The sequence below is a fragment of the Hemicordylus capensis genome, chromosome 7, assembly GCF_027244095.1.
Source record: "Hemicordylus capensis ecotype Gifberg chromosome 7, rHemCap1.1.pri, whole genome shotgun sequence".
NCBI classification, from domain to species: Eukaryota; Metazoa; Chordata; class Lepidosauria; order Squamata; family Cordylidae; genus Hemicordylus; species Hemicordylus capensis.
The window spans coordinates 6,811,875-6,827,455 of NC_069663.1; positions in this window are offsets into that span (position 1 = coordinate 6,811,875).

Genomic DNA, 15,581 nt, shown 5'->3' on the forward strand with positions numbered 1-15,581 from the left:
CAGCATGGCCAAGAAGCGGCCCTTATCCAGCCCTTCTTTCCCCCATCAGGAAGTCATGGCCAGAAGAGGTTTTCCCTTTTGAGATGCTTTCTTCATTTTGCCCAACAGAGCCAAGAAAGGATGTATTAATTGCGGGATTTTGTTTTCAGTATCATACAAAAATGGGTGTCTTTCACATTTTGACACCAAGCAAGGACAATAAACGATTTTCATGTTTTCTTTTTCTTTCATGTGTACTGTTTATTGTAAACCTCCCAGAGACATACGTTTCGGGTGGTACATAAATATGTTCAATAAAATCAATCAATCGATACTGGAACTCTGATCCTGGAATCTTATTTTCTCTCTCTCGGAGTAGTTCTTCAAACTGGCCATCATGCAAGCACATCGCTTGGAGCTTGTGCAGGCAAGGCATCAGCCCGGGCACTGCTGCCTCCGCTCCTTCCATAAAGAGCAACTTTCAACACATTTAACGGGTGGGGAATGGGCCGTGCCCTTCCTTCCAGCCGCCCTGATTGATCGGGAAAGGAAGGATTGAGACTCATCAGCACAGGAAGTGCGGAAGAGTCAGATCAGGGGTCATAGAGTAGTGGCAGGTAGAATAGTGGAGGGAGACCCCCACTCACGACCTCTACTCCCAATGCCCCTAGTGGTCCGCAGATACAGGATCCATGGATAACTGGGTTTGAATTCAACCTGAGGACAACTTCAGCCATGCCCTTTTAATTCCACAATGCTCCCATGATATCTGTAAAGAAGATCCAAAGCAGGCCCAGGGAATGAATGAAGGGGTTTCCTTTCATATCACCATCTCTGGGAGGGCTATAAAGGGTTCTGCTTTACAGGCAAGCCCTGTTCTCCATGGATCCTCCTCCTTCATGGCCAGGAGGCATGTTGTTGCTGGCCCTAAGAGACTCAAAAATCTCCTGAGCATCCTGGAAAGGGTGACAGACAAGGAGATATCAGGGAGGGTCTTAACTCTCTGTAAAACAGACCAGGGGGCAATAGAAAAGCTGACCGATCATCTGTGGGTGCAATCTCTTGGAAAGTGGTCTGATCGCCCAAAGCCTCATCTTGTGACTCGGGCCATTGGTGAAATGATCGCTCTTGATGACCAGCCGTTCTTCATTGTCGACAATGTCGGCTTCCGGCGTCTGCTCCAGCTGCTTTCTCTGGAGTACAAGATCCCATCAAAGACCACTTTCAGCAGGAGGGTGGTCCCCTCCCTGTACCGTGCATGCAGGGGGGCCGTGTTGGCCAAGCTGCGTGCAGCTGGGCCAAACACCAGTGTGCATTTCACTGCGGATATCTGGACTAGCCGCAGTGGGCTGCACACTGCCTTCATGTCCCTGACAGCCCATTGGTGGGGGCATGGGGGTGAGGGGACATCTGGTGCTGCTGGTGCTGTATCCAGTTCCTCCCATGCATGCACGCCTTCTTGGGCAGTGTTGCATGTGGTGGCGATGGACACAGACCACACTTCAGATGAGTTGTCTGCCGTCATGGAGCGGCAGGTGGGGGCGTGGCTGGCCGGGGAGCCAACCCTCTGCCGAGGCTTCATGGTGACGGACAACGCAGCCAACATCACCAAGGCTGCTAGGCAGGTTTACGGTGTGAACATCGCTTGTGCTGCGCACACCTTGAACCTCGTAGTGAAGGGTGCGCTTGGCCTCAAGGAGGCGCCGAAGACGGCCAAGGAGCACCAGTGTGTTCGGGGCTCTTCTAGTAGTTTAGGTCAGGATCCTGCTGCTCCCGTGGCCACCCTGGTGGAGCGTTGCCGCCAGGTAGCGGGCCACTTCCACCGGAGTGAAAAGGCAAGGCGCCAGTTCAAGGCCAGACAGATCGAGCTGGGCCTGCCTGAACACCAAATCCCCCAGGATGTTCCTACCTGGTGGAACTCCACTTTTCTCTTGCTCCGGTGTATGCATGAGCAAGAGGGAGCACTCAACAGCCTGGGGACGCGTGGTTGCTTGGATCTGTGCAAGTCTCTCTATGATGACTGGCCGGTGATCCGCGAGCTGGTCTTAGTACTAGAGCTGTTCTATTCTGCTACGAACGACTTGTGTACTCAGACCGCCACGCTGAGCCTGGCTTTGCCCACTGCTATTCTCCTGGAGAAGGCAATGAGCGATCTCCAGACCACTCTGACCACTGGGGTTGCGATTGCCCTGGCAGGTCGGTTGAGGACTGGGGTAGTTGAGCGGCTCAAGACACCATAGGCCGCATCTGCATGGCATGTCCTGGCATGCATTTGTGACCCAAGGATGAAGGGCAGCGCTGTGCCTCCTGGCGAGCTGCCCAGGTGGAGGGGCCTCCTGGTCGAACACGTGAAGCGTGAAGAGGAAAGGAGGCTAGGGATAGGTGATGCAGCAGACGACCAGGAGGGGTCTTGGTCGCAGGCTGGCACTGCGCATCCCACCCCCAGCAGCAGCAGCAGCAGCAGCACTGCCACCACCCTCACTTCTTCCCAGTCCAGCGGCGTGGTTTCTCCGGCAGTGGGACCAGCAGAGCAGCCAGTGCGACCTCGAACCACCACCCGGTGGCTCAGGGGCTATGCTAGTCTCATGCCGGGGAGACGGGAGGAGCCTGTCCCTCGCCCCAGCCGTGCTGAGCAGACTGTTCTGCAGTACCTGGAGGAGGCGACGGAAGACGAGGAGAGTGAGCCGTTCCCCTTTTGGGCAACGCGTCACAAAGTCTGGCCGGACTTGGAGACCATTGCTGTCCGGTTTCTCTCTTGCCCGCCAACCAGCATCTCGAGTGAGAGGTTGTTCTCCATGGCCTGGGACGTGGTGACTCCTCTGCGCTCACGCCTGGATGCTGAGTTGGTCGAGCAGCTCGTCTTCTTGAAGGCCAACCTCCCCCTGCTGGGCTACCCCGAACTGGCCGTGGAGGGTGAGTAACTTGCGTCACCCCCCCTAGGCAGCGCCTCCCACGCCACGGCAGTTCATCCCGGCCAGAAGATGTGTCACAGTCCATCCCTCTAAGCCCACCCTACCACTAAAACATGCCCTTAGTGCTGCTGGCACATCCAGACACGCATGCATACACAGGCACCGCTGCACTGTCAGCCTGGGATGGTGGAGTGCCAGGTGAGTGCTCCCAGCATGAGGGAGGGGATACCACAGATGTGGCAGAGAGAGACTACAACTCCCATTTCCCACTGTCTCGATGGCTGGCCACCATCAAGACTAGGGACAATGGGAGCTGTAGTCGCTGTCTCTGCAGAAGTAATCTGTGGTGCCCCCCCCCCGATGCTGGGAGCACCCACTTGCCCAGTGCTGAAGGCTGGGCCATAGGGCAGCGCACCATCCATCCACAACCTCAGAGACAGGCTGCTGCGTGTGCGTGTGTGGGGGGCACAGTCAGGATTGGAAGGGACATCCCTGGGGGAGAGTAGTGCCTCTGTGCAATGGGCCTGTGCCTCCTGGCGAGGGGGGCACACACACTGTCACTGAGAGGGCTTGCTGCTAATTGCTAGCTTTTGCTTGCCTGCTAAAACTGTCATCATTGCTTCCTCCCATGAACAATTGCATTGAAGCTGAATTCTAAAAAACGTCTGTCTGCTGCGTTTCTCAATGTGATGTGCTTATTTCTGATTTTGGCTTGCTGGTCAGGTGATGTTCTTTCTTAATTTTCATGCTCTCCTCTGTTCAAATCCAAATATGTGGTTTGCCTTGGTCTACTGAGCTATAGGTTGTCGCCGCCGCCGCTGAATGAGATGGTCTGCTCTGCTGCTGCCTACTTTTTCTGGCCACAGTGGGAGTAGTACTACTGCTGTGCCTGAAGCGGCACACACACACACATGCACCCCCCTCCCCTCCCCCCCAAAAGCTGTGTCGCCAATGATGAGATTGATGCTGGTGCAGCCCTCACACAAATGTCTGTCTCACGCAGACAGAGAGAGCACACATTGCAACCTGAGGCGACACAACCTTTTCAGCCCTAACCCTCTTGCAGAGTGAGTGAGCACACCCGCACAGTGCACACACACAGGGGAATAAAGGCATATTACTAGTCTAGACTCTAAACTAGTGGTAATGTTGTATCATGTGATTGCACACAGTCTTTCTGCCCAGTATCTGCGGTATGCATTGGGATGCAATCCGAAAAAGCCTGCAAATTCTAGCTTGCTTTGTTGCAGAGACCTCTTCGTGGTGTGTGGTGTTGTTGTGTGATGTGGTGTGGTGTGGTCGCGTGGGGCCCGGGAAAGGACAGGACAGGTGCAATTCACTGTGCCTGTGCGTGTGTGGGGAGATATATTATGTTTCCAAATGAAGATCGGGTCATGTTTGAGAGTTGATTGACAGCATTTTATTTGAAGATTGCTTGCCCATACATAGATGCAGCGATCACATGCCACAGAGTCAGACAGGTTGCGGAAAAGAAATGTCCAGAGACACGTGCGTGCTGCCATTCTCTTCTTATCTGCCATCATCATCCATGCATTACTCTTCAAAGCTGTGTGGGCTAGGAGGGGGCAACATGCCAAGCCTTGCTGCTCCACTTGCGGAGTGTGGTTGTCTTGCGTGCGTCCTCCACATGCTATGCGTGTTCCCTCCTGGCTGTGCCTGTCTGTTGACTGTAGTGGGCCAAAAAAGTTTGGATGAGGTGAGGTTCAGGGCAGGGCACTGTTGCTGGACTTGGAGTGGGATATGGGGCAGCAGAGTGGGGTGGGGTGGTAGTGCCTAATGGGTGTAGTAGGCTGCCACCCCAATTTCAGGGGGATGAGACAGAGGGTTGATTTTTTGTGAATTTCTGAAGTTTTTGTGTCTTTGGGGCAGATGGGGGGCAGAAAGGGGATCTGCCCCAAAAGAGTGGGGGGGTGGTAGTGCCTAATGGGTGTAGGCTGCCACCGCAATTTCAGGGGGATGAGACAGAGGGTTGATTTTTTGTGAAATTCTGAAGTTTTTGTGTCTTTGGGGCAGATGGGGGGGCAGAAAGTAGATCTGCCCCAAAAGAGTGGGGTGGGGTGGTAGTGCCTAATGGGTGTAGGCTGCCACCCCAATTTCAGGGGGATGGGACAAAGGGTTGATTTTTTGTGAATTTCTGAAGTTTTTGTGTCTTTGGGGCAGCTGGGGGGGCAGAAAGTGGATCTGCCCCAAAAGAGTGGGGTGAGGTGGTAGTGCCTAATGGGTGTAGGCTGCCACCCCAATTGCAGGGGGATGGGACAGAGGGCTGATTTTTTGTGAATTTCTGAGGGTTTTCTTGGGTGCAGCAGAGTGCTAGATTGATTCATTCCCATACTCGTCATAGTAATAAAGGAGAGAGTGAGAGAAAGTGAGAGTGTGGGGTCATTTAGAGTTGAGAGTAGTACGATGCTTGATGAATGAATGAATGAATCTAGCACTCTGCACCCAAGAAAACCCTCAGAAATTCAAAAAAAACCAGCCCTTTGTCCCATCCCCCCCCCATGGATGGGTCAGAGCCCTGTCAGCCCCCTCCCTCCTCCAGGACCTCATCAAGAAAGGAAGTGCAAAGTGGAGCCACCTGCACAGAGGAAGGGAAGGGGCTCCTGGCCTCTCCGAACTCCCTGCAGTTCCCCCTTCAAAGGGGCGGGAAGGCAATATGAGGGACTGGAAGAAAACAACACTGGTCATTTTTGGGAACTGAGCATGACTGGATTGGATGGTCAAAAGGGCCCGGGCTCAGGAGCATTTAAGCATCCAGCAACACCCCTGCAGGGTGTCTCTCTCTCTCTCTCTCTCTCTCTCTGGTCAGATGGTGATGATGCCCTCCTTGTTTTGGAAGGTTTCTTGCCTGTAGCTTTGCATGAGATTATATGTTCTGCCAAATGGGCGTCGCAGGTTCTGTGGAGGATGGGAATTGCCCCCTCTTGATGGGGGGTGGGGGGGAGACCCCCAGGGGTTGGATTTGGGTCAAGGTGGAGACATTTAGGAAGCGACACTGTCCTGGCCCCTCTCATTGCCCTGTAAGACCGGTGTGGAGAAGTCTCCCTTTGAAGACCTGAGGGGCCAAATGTTCAGAATATTCCTCCTGCCCCTTGGAGGAAAGGCACGGTCCTGTTGTCCCCTTCCATGTGTGCTCAGGGATGGACTTCAGTCTGGATCCTGCAGGGTTGGCCTGCAGGGTTGCCAACCCTTTTGCTAGCCTGGCTCCTGTGCCTTGAAAAAGAGCTTGACAGTCCAAGATCAAACAGATGAAGCTTTTGCTGCAATGGAAATGAAGAGATGGGGAAATCTTCACCAGTTTAATTTCTATATGCCAGGTTTCCTCTAAAAGCATAAGAGCAGGAGCAGGTAGAGAGTTGGCAACCCTGCCTGCTGGTGCCTCGTGCCCACCACTGGGCCTGGGAGTTCCGCCATCCTTGTGTACATTCAAACATGGCGGTTGCTGGGGGGGTGTTCCCCAGCCGGGAGTGTTTACCGGTTGCAACGGATCCTGATGGGGCTGGAGGTTCCGCTGCAGCCTTCAGTCTCTCTGGACTCGACCGTTGGCAGGAAGACTTTCTGGCCTCTCCTGCTGCTCACGGCAAATTTCCGTCCACTTTTCGTCGTGAGGGAGCGCAGAACATGGCCTCAGGCAAGGAGTCCAGAGTGAGTGTCCACCACCCAGCCCCAAATAGGTTCAATGTTTGGTGGGAGCGGGTGAGACCCTCAGGGGTTGGATTTGGGTCCAGGTGGAGAGATTTAGGAAGTGAGACTGTCCTGGCCCCTTTGAGCTGACCTTGTAGGGCAGGAAGGGACTGGCCCAGCCCATCTTCACGGCGACTTCATGGAGCAGCAGCCCCCCATCGATGGGTCAGAGCCCCATCAGCCCCATCCCCCCTCTAGTGCCTCATCCAGCAAGGAAGTGCAGAGTGGAGCCACCTGCACAGAGGAAGGGAAGGGGTTCCTGGCCTCTCTGAGCTCCCTGCAGCTTCCCCCTTCAGAGGGGCAGGATGGCCATATGAGGGACTTGAAGAACACAACACTGGTCCTTCTTGGGTAAAAGAAATGAAATGTTGAGGAGGGGGATGGAGGGAGGACTGAAAGGGCCATTTCTGCCCAGGGGGAGTCGCAGGTTCTGTGGAGGATGGGAACTGCCCCCTCTAGATGTGGCCTGGCTCCTCTGCTCTGAGCAAAAGCTTGACCAGCTTAGCCCAAAGAGATGGGAAATGCATCACCAGCTTGATATCTGCATGCCAGCCTTCTGCTGAAGTCACAGGAGCAGGATTAGTGAGAGTGTTGGCAACCCTGCCTCCTGGTGCCCCATGCCCACCACTGGGCCCTGGGAGTTCAGCTAACTGAGCCAAGAGACACCTTTCAAAGTGTTGATACTCTCATATTTAGCAGGGGGAGAGCAACTTGTCCTCTCCATCCCCAGCACAGCATCTCTCCGGTGGTGTTGCTGGCATCTGCTTGATGTTTCTTTTTGGACTGAGAGCCCTTTGGAGACAGGGGACCATCTTATTCAGGTCTTCTTGATTTATTTCTCTGTGTAAAGCGCTTTGAGTACTTTGGTTGGAGAGTGGAATATACATCTCTGTAGTAGCCGAAGGACTTGTTTAGATTCAAAAAGTGGCCGTTGCTGAGCTGCATCCCAGGGCTGGGTATGTTGACCTGGTCGCCATGGCGCTGGGGTTCCGACGGATCCTGATGGGGCTGGAGGTTCCGCTGCTGCCCTGGGAGCCCCTGGACTCGACTGGTGGCAGGAGGGCGTTGCGGTCTCCCCTGCTGCTCACGCCAAATCTGGTCCATTTGGGGCCATGTGGGAGCGCTGAACATGGCCTCCGGCAAGGGGTTTAGAGGGAGGGTTTACCACCCTGCCCCAAAGAGGTCCAATGTGGGGGTGGGGGGAGAGACCACCAAAGTTCTCAAAGCGGTTTGATGAGAAATCTAGGATGGGAGTCCCCACTGGCTGCTTAGGAATGACCCCGGTGGGTGTGAAGTGGCCCAGCCCATCCTCACTCCAGCTCTCCTCTCTCCTTGGCAGGACATGGGAGAAGGATGCCCCTTACTCCGCGGCGTGGGCAGCCTTGATGGGGCTACTCCTGTGGCTCCTCTCAGGTACGTCCTCCTGTTCCTCCTGGGTTATCTGGGCCCATTCTTGATTAATGGCACCTTGGATTTGGGACCCTCTCAAGAAACATGGCCCCTGCCAGGGTTTCATTGTTGGAGATCCAGCTCCAGATGCCATCGGCCTTTGGCACCAGTAACCCTGACGACCATGACAGGTCTCTCTCTGACCAACACGTAGCCAGAAGTCAGATAGAGGTCTTTTCCTCTCAGCATCTTCTTCTGAATAAAGCAGATTAGTTTAACCTTGTGTGAATCTCCCTGCTTATCATGGACAAGCTGTTGCCCCGGAGACCCTGTTGACTTCTGCTGTAATGGGAGTGAAATAGCTGCTGAATACTCTGCCATAGAAGTCATGACCCCCAACATTAATAAGCCCTACCCCGCAAGAGGTCTCAGTTTGCAAGGGGCACCCATTCTAAGTTCTGACTATTGGAATGTGGGAAAGACAGAAAGGAATGACAGCAAGGGCAGGCAAAGGGAGTTCCAAAGGAGAAGAGCCGATCCGTCTGAGCTACCTGGGTTTTGGGGGAGGATCCAGCGGTTCAGGCACAGGAGGCAGGGGAGGGTTCTCGTGCACAATTTGCTCTCTAGGGTTTCAAAGGAGGATGGGTGGGGTGGGGGGATCGGTCCCCTAGTCTGCTCTCTGAGGACTGAAGGGCTGTGGGGCTCCATGGTCTGGTGGGCCTGGCCCACCATTTCTCAATGCCTGGATTCCAGGTGAGCCCTGCAGCCACCCAGAGCGTGAGGCTGGAGCCAGGGTGTGGCTGGCTGCTCCTTCAGGGCTGGATCCGCTGGTGCCTCCTTGAGTGGTTGCAGGGCAAAGGGAGCAGTTGAGATGGGGAGTGATGGAAGCCCCTCTGGGGGGCAGAGGAGGGGGTCGTGGCAGCCCCTCGGAACAGGTGATGCTGAGTCAGACCATTGCTCTACTCTGACCAGGAGCCGCTCTCCAAACCCCAACCAAGGGAGCTGAGCTGTTTTAGAGCTTTTAAAAGTAGGCAGTATATAAATATATATAAATCCAATGAATGAATGAATGAATGAATCAGGAAAGAAAGAAAGAAAGAAAGAAAGAAAGAAAGAAAGAAAGAAAGAAAGAAAGAAAGAAAGAAAGAAAGCCCTTTATGTTGTGGAGAGCTGGGAGGGTATATAAATAAAATAAAATAAAATAAAATAAAATAAAATAAAGTAAAGTAAGTAACCCTTATGTTGCAGGGAGTTTGGAGGGTTCTTGCCTTCACCCCTGCCCACTGCTGGAAACTGGCTACTCCGGGTTCCTTCGACACACTCTCTCACTCACTTGTGTCTTTTGTCCTTTTTCCCTCTCAGTGACTTCCAGCCACAGGAGATATATGAAGAGTGCTCCGTGGCCAAAACAAGCAAATGGTCACTGGTAAGGGATGAAAACCCAGTCTGTACATGGCGGGGCTGGGAGGGGGTGGGAGAGACCCCATTTCGAGCTAGAATAGAGGGCGTGTGGTAGAGATCCAGTCTTAGCAGGTTGAAGGGGTACTCTTTTCTCACCTGGAGGGGCAGCTCCATCGCTCATGGAAGTAGAGGACCTTCCTTAGGAGCCCATGCAATTTTTTGGGGGGTGGAGGTGGTTAGTTTAGCAAGAAGCCAAGGGTGGAGAGAAGCTCCGAGCAGCATGGAGGGTTGATTCCATGGATACAGGTGTCTCCATGCCCAGCCCGTGGGCTTCCTGCAGGCATCTGGCTGTCCACTCCTAGAAACAGGGTGTTGGGCTGCATGCCTCATTCATCTCATCAAGCAGAGCTCTTTCTAAGCACTTGTGTTCTGATCTCATGTGTCTTCTTTCTTTCTTTTCTTAGCATCCAGAGGCCAAGCACCGTGTTGAGGAGGCTGCAAAACACCGCTGCTGACCAAGAGCCATCCCTTGGAGAGGTCAGGAAGCCTCAACATCCAGTCCCTCCCTCGGAAGAACTATGGGTTGGGTGTGTGGGTCCCCCGTGTTGGCCAGGAGTAGAGAGCATGTGGAATGGCCCCAGTTTTGATGCTGCCGGGTGGGCGGCCATCTTCTGACAGTCGTTTGCTTAAAGCTATGGTAAAGGGACAGCCATGCCCTTAACAACACTGCATCCCAATGGTCACACAGTGGGGGTGATAGGATTAAAGAAGATGGCTGCAAGGAGATGGCGGTCATGGCCTTGACGTCCGGTCCAGATCTCACAGTTAAAGGTGGAGCATCCTGTTGCTTTAATGGCAACCATTGAAAAACAGTGACAAATAAATGAAGAATGAATAAAAATACAAAACAATAAGAAAACTCAACCAAACCAATGAGAAATGAACTAATTGGAAAGGGGAAAGAAATGGGAAAGAAAGAGGAAAGGATACCCAGTTTTGGCATGTTTTTGCACGTGCCTTTAGTGTCCTCACTAAGGAGCCGACTGAAAGCATGAAGTTGACTGGAAGTGGTCTTTTCCAGTCACCAGAGCCATCGGGGCCCCAGCTGAGTGAGGGAGCGCAACATGTCTGGGGGGGGGGCGGTTGATGCCTTTCCCCTCTGCCATTTGCATGAGTGCGCGAAGGCCAGAAATCAGCCCGACCGACCTTATTGCGAGGAAGGCGGGCACGAGAGAGGAGCTCTTTTGCCATCTCTCCTGCCAGCCTCCAGCCAGCATGCCTGGGCTCCAAAGTGGTTTTTAAGAAAACTGAAAATCAGGAAAGCGGGAAGAGTTGTGTCCAGAACGGGACGATCCCCTTCCGGCCCACTTCCTGCATTCAGCTCACCCGGTGATGACCGCTGGAAGGTGCCAGGCTGGCCTTTTCCCTGCTGAAGCCTAGGAAGCCAATGCGAGGGCCAGAGCAGCCATTTCTCCATCTTCTCTCCTTCACAGAGTTCTTCCTTCCTGGAGGCCGAGACTCCACCCGCCAGCGTGGAGGACGAGGGGTCGGAAGAGGACTATGCCACCAGTTCCCCCAGGTACCTTTCTCAGCTGAAGGTCCGCTCCAGGGATCATAGAGGCAGATCACCTTCCCCGGGAGCCTTGGTTGATTAGACATGTTCATGGAGGAGAAGCCAGTTGAAGACTATTACCTATGACAGCCAAGGAACCTCCGAATCTCTCTCTCTCTCTCTCTCTCTCTCTCTCTCTCTCTCTCTCTCTCTGAATAAACACACTTTAATGCCACATGTAACCAGGTCTCAAGTGGTTCACAACCAACTAAATAGGCATCTGGCTGTCCACTCTTGGGTTCTGGGCTACACGTGTCTTTCACTTGATCCACAGGGCATGCATTGCTGTTCTTATGCCATGTCTCTCCTTTCTCCTCTCAGAGTCCAGAAGCCAAAGAAGTGGCTCATCAAGAAGATGATGATGAACACCTACACGGTGGAAGACTCGTCCTCCGCAGAGGTCAGAAATGACCAATCTCATCATCCATTTTTTCATGTGAACGGGCTCTAGGTTGTGTGTGTGTGTGTGCGCGCATGCCCTGTTCCCCAGCAGGAGACAGAACATGGAATGGTTCTAGTTCTAGATGCTGCAGGATGGGAGGGATTGTGATTGGTGGGATGGGAGGAAATGCAGCTGAGGCATTGGAAAGGGGGCAAAAATGTGGTGAAAGGCTTTTCTTCTGGGCAGAGATGCCAAATGCCTTTTCTACCAAGAGGCACGTCTTATTTTAGAGCCGGATGTCTTCACAACTGTCCCTTGGGCTTGGTTCCTCTCAGAAGCCTCGCAAGGTCAACGCAAGCCCTGGAACGCTCCCGTTTCTCTTCTCTCTCCTCCCCAGTGCTCCTCTACGGACGAGGACGACACGATGCATGACATCAACAGCATCGAGGATGAGGTGTGGGACTCTCCACCGACCCCCAGTTCGGCTAGGTAGGTACCCTCCTCTCAGCTGAAGGGCCTTAGGAGCCAGTAGGGAGCTGGGGGAGGAGCGCTGGTCTTGTGGTAGCAAGCATGGCTTGTCCCCATAGCTTAGCAGGGTCTGCCCTGGTTGCATATGAATGGGAGACTTGATGTGTGAGCACTGGAAGAGATTCCCCTTAGGGGATGAAGCCGCTCTGGAAAGAGCAGGAGGTTTCAAGTTCCCTCCCTGGCAGCATCTCCAAGATAGGGATGAGAGAGATTACTGCCTGCAACCTTGGAGAAGCCGCTGCCAGTCTGTGAAGACAATACTGAGCTAGATAGACCAATGGTCTGACTCAGTAGATGGCAGTTCCCTATGTTCCCTATGTTCCTATGGGGGGCTTTTAGCGCAGTAAGCAGAAGGCTGCAGGGGACAGGGGCAGCTCCCCCATGTCTGAGCCCCACAGAGGGATGTTTCTTCAAACTTGCTTCCTGAGGACTCTGGAGGGGGAGTTCACCCAAGGAAGCCGATTGACAGCAGGTGCAAGACAGACACCAGCAAGTCTACTGCTGGCTGTTAGCAGAGGGAGCTCTGAGACCCCCATGCTGTTGGCATGAGCGGGTGTTGGGGAGAAGGAGCAGGGGAGGGCTCCTGTCTCGATGCCCCCTTTGAACACTTCCCAGGGCTTCTCAGTGGGGAACGAAAGGCTGGACTTGGGAGATCTCTGGCCTGATGAAGTTCCCCTGCCAGCCACCTCCCAAGGGAGGCGAGATCCTTGCTTAGCATCTCTTTGGGTGCCCGTGTTCTTCTTCAGCTGGCTGCCATCTCCAACAGGACAGTTCTTGGAGCAGCTTTTCTCTCTCCTCTCCTCTCTCAGGAACATCGACGAAGAGGAAAGAAGAGGACAGCTGGCCCCAGATTGGTTCTCCTCGGTCCATCTGGGAGAGGTAAGGGGTGCAAACCAAGGGTGACTTGACTCCACCCCTCTGCCCCACCTTTCTTGCACTACACAGGATGGCGGCTTGGATGGCAGTCACTGTTCACACGGGAGGTGGGGACTTGCCCTTTCCCCTTGTGGATGTCTTTCCCTTGCAGTTGACCTCATGCACCCGGAGCCAGAGGCAGCACCCTCCAGGCCAAGATGTGGGTGCAGACACCCATGGCCCTGGCCTCGCCCTGGGGATTCTCCTGACCCATAACCGTCCCTCGGACTGTGTGCTGAGGCCTGACCCTCCTCTTCTCCTCAGGGGAGAGCAACAAAGAAGATCGGGGACGTCGTCCGGTGTGTGGAGTATGCCAGTGAGGTGGAGGAGAGGTTCCCCGAACTCCTGGTGGGCCTGGTCAACTAGATCCTCACCGGCCTGCAGAACACCACCGAGGGAGTCGGGAACCGAGACAGCCAAGACCTGCCTCCTGAGTAAGTCATGGCGGTGGGGAAAGCGGGGCCAGCAAGTCCTCCTTCCAGCACTCTGGGAGGACAGGCTAGGGTCATTTCTCCCATGTCCCACTCTGATGGGTGAGGAGCATTTCTGGCCTCTTGGGGTGACTCTGGCATGGTGGTCCCTTCCCTCAGCTCCACAGGGGAGACCCCAGAATTTGCAGCCCTCTTGGCTCTGCAGAGAGCCTTAAAATGCGTCTGCAGTGTTAAAAAACCAGCTGTGGGGAAAGCCACTTCACCCCTGTGGTCTCCCTCCCATGGTCCAACACAGTCCATCCACCCTTGACACTACACCACCCCGCAAGGAGACACACACTTTGGTGACAGCAACCTTCTCTTCTCTGCAGGGAGACCGCACAGATTGTCCGGACCCTGCTGGAGAGGGTGGCACAGGTGACCCCGGAGAAGACCTGCTGGGAATCCCTGTGCTCTACGCAGAGCTGCCTCCAGGGTGTGGCCCTCTTGGTGAGGTAAGTAGGAGTGAATAGGAGATATCTCAGGAGGCCTGGCGGCTGGTGTGGTTTGGGTCAGGTCTGCTCTTTCTGGACCTTCCGCCCAGGACTCAGCAGGGTCTTTTGGTGTTTTGCAGGGCTCTCCTCCAGACACGCTCCTCCACAGTGGCCAGGCTGAAGGCATACCTGGCTTCCCCCTTCAGCCTGGACAAAGATCCAGAAGAGCATTCGCTCACAGAGGTGGCCTTCTTTGTGGAGGTGAGCAGCGTGTTCCTCAGGGTGGGCTTCCCTGAGAGGAGGGTCTGGCCCCAGAGGCTGATGGATGTTTTCCTCCTTTCCCTCTTTTAGCTGCTCCTGAAAGACCAAGACTTTGCTGCCTTAGAGAAGACCTGGACACTCCTGGTAGCGTGGCTAGTCCACCCCAGCCAGAACATCCGCTACCTGAGCGAAAGGGGACTTCTCCAAATTTATGGCACCCTGAAGGCGGTGAGTGACATCCCTGGGCATGGAGCATCCCTAGGCATGGAGACTCCTCTCTTTGGGGAGCCCTTCCTGAGGCTGGTGCTCCTAGGCATCCCCAGGTGTGATGGGGCGATTTCTCCAGTTGGGTGGATTCAGTCTGTGGAACCCTTGCCACAGGACGAAGGAGAAATCCTTAAGGGAAGGCACAGGAATGCATCTCTCAGTAGGAGCCTGATTCCCCACGTGCTCCAATGCCACCTTCTCCCCGCTCTTTGTGCCTCTGGGATGGCTTGAGTCATCTCCTCCCCAAGGCAGTGGATGGTGGCCAAGCAGCATCAAACACGGACAGCTCTGTGGTGCGTTTAGCAGCGGGTGGACTAGCATGTGTTTTCAAGGAGCCACCTTTTCCCACCCTAGGCCAAGAAACCCCAGGATTTTAGTGCCGGGATCCTGGGAGGGCTCAGGACCTCCAGTCTGGAAGCCACTTTGGGGTTCCTGGCCTTCATGGAGCGGCTGAGGCACTGTCCATCAGAACACCAGGCCACGGTGAATGCTGTCCTGGCTGCCCTGTGCCGCCCTCTCTTCCACCACGTGAGTACTTGCACGCCAGCTCTCCGCCTGGCTCTATGAGGGCCGGCCAACCTGCAGGTTCCGACTGGGTTAGAGAAAGGAAACCAGACACCCCCTGGAGACCCATGCAAGCTCTTCATCAATTATGGAGGTGAGGAATTCCTCCCTAATAACAAGCCCTGTTCTTCTTTGTAGGAGGAGGCTAAGATCCGAAGGGCAGCCATGAGGACCCACCTGGATCTCCTGCAGCACCGCCACCACCACCACAAGGGTACAGAGGAGAACATCACGACCCTCATCGCGGTGCTGATGCATGTGGAGGATGAAGACCTGGAGGTAGCACAGGTGAGGGCCCACTTCTTCCTGCCACCCCTACAAAGGTGTTTAGGCTTCCCCAAGTCCAGCCACCCAGTGGCAGGCCCCAGAGTTAGCCTCATGGGGTGGTGAATCCACGAGCTGTCCCGCTGTGGTTTGGCCCATCCAGGCCCTACTCCTTGAAGCCCCCTAAGAGGTTTCTTGGAATCCCTTGGCAGCCTTTTTCACTCCCATTCCGGTCTTTCTTTTGGCAGGCTGCTAAGGACAATCTGAGCCTCCTGGCGGAAGCCCTCCTATGGCACCTGGAGGGCAAGCTGCTGGCGCGGGACTCTTACAGCCTGCAGGAGCTGCTCCACAAGATCGCCAAGCGTCTGGTAAGGGCAGCCCCTCCCTGTCCATCCCTCGGCTCAAATGGCTCAAGGACCTTTGGGCGATGCTTTGCTCAAGTGGGCTGTCCATGCGCAGGGTCCTGAACTGTGGTCCCATTTCCTTCCACCCTTGTTTTTA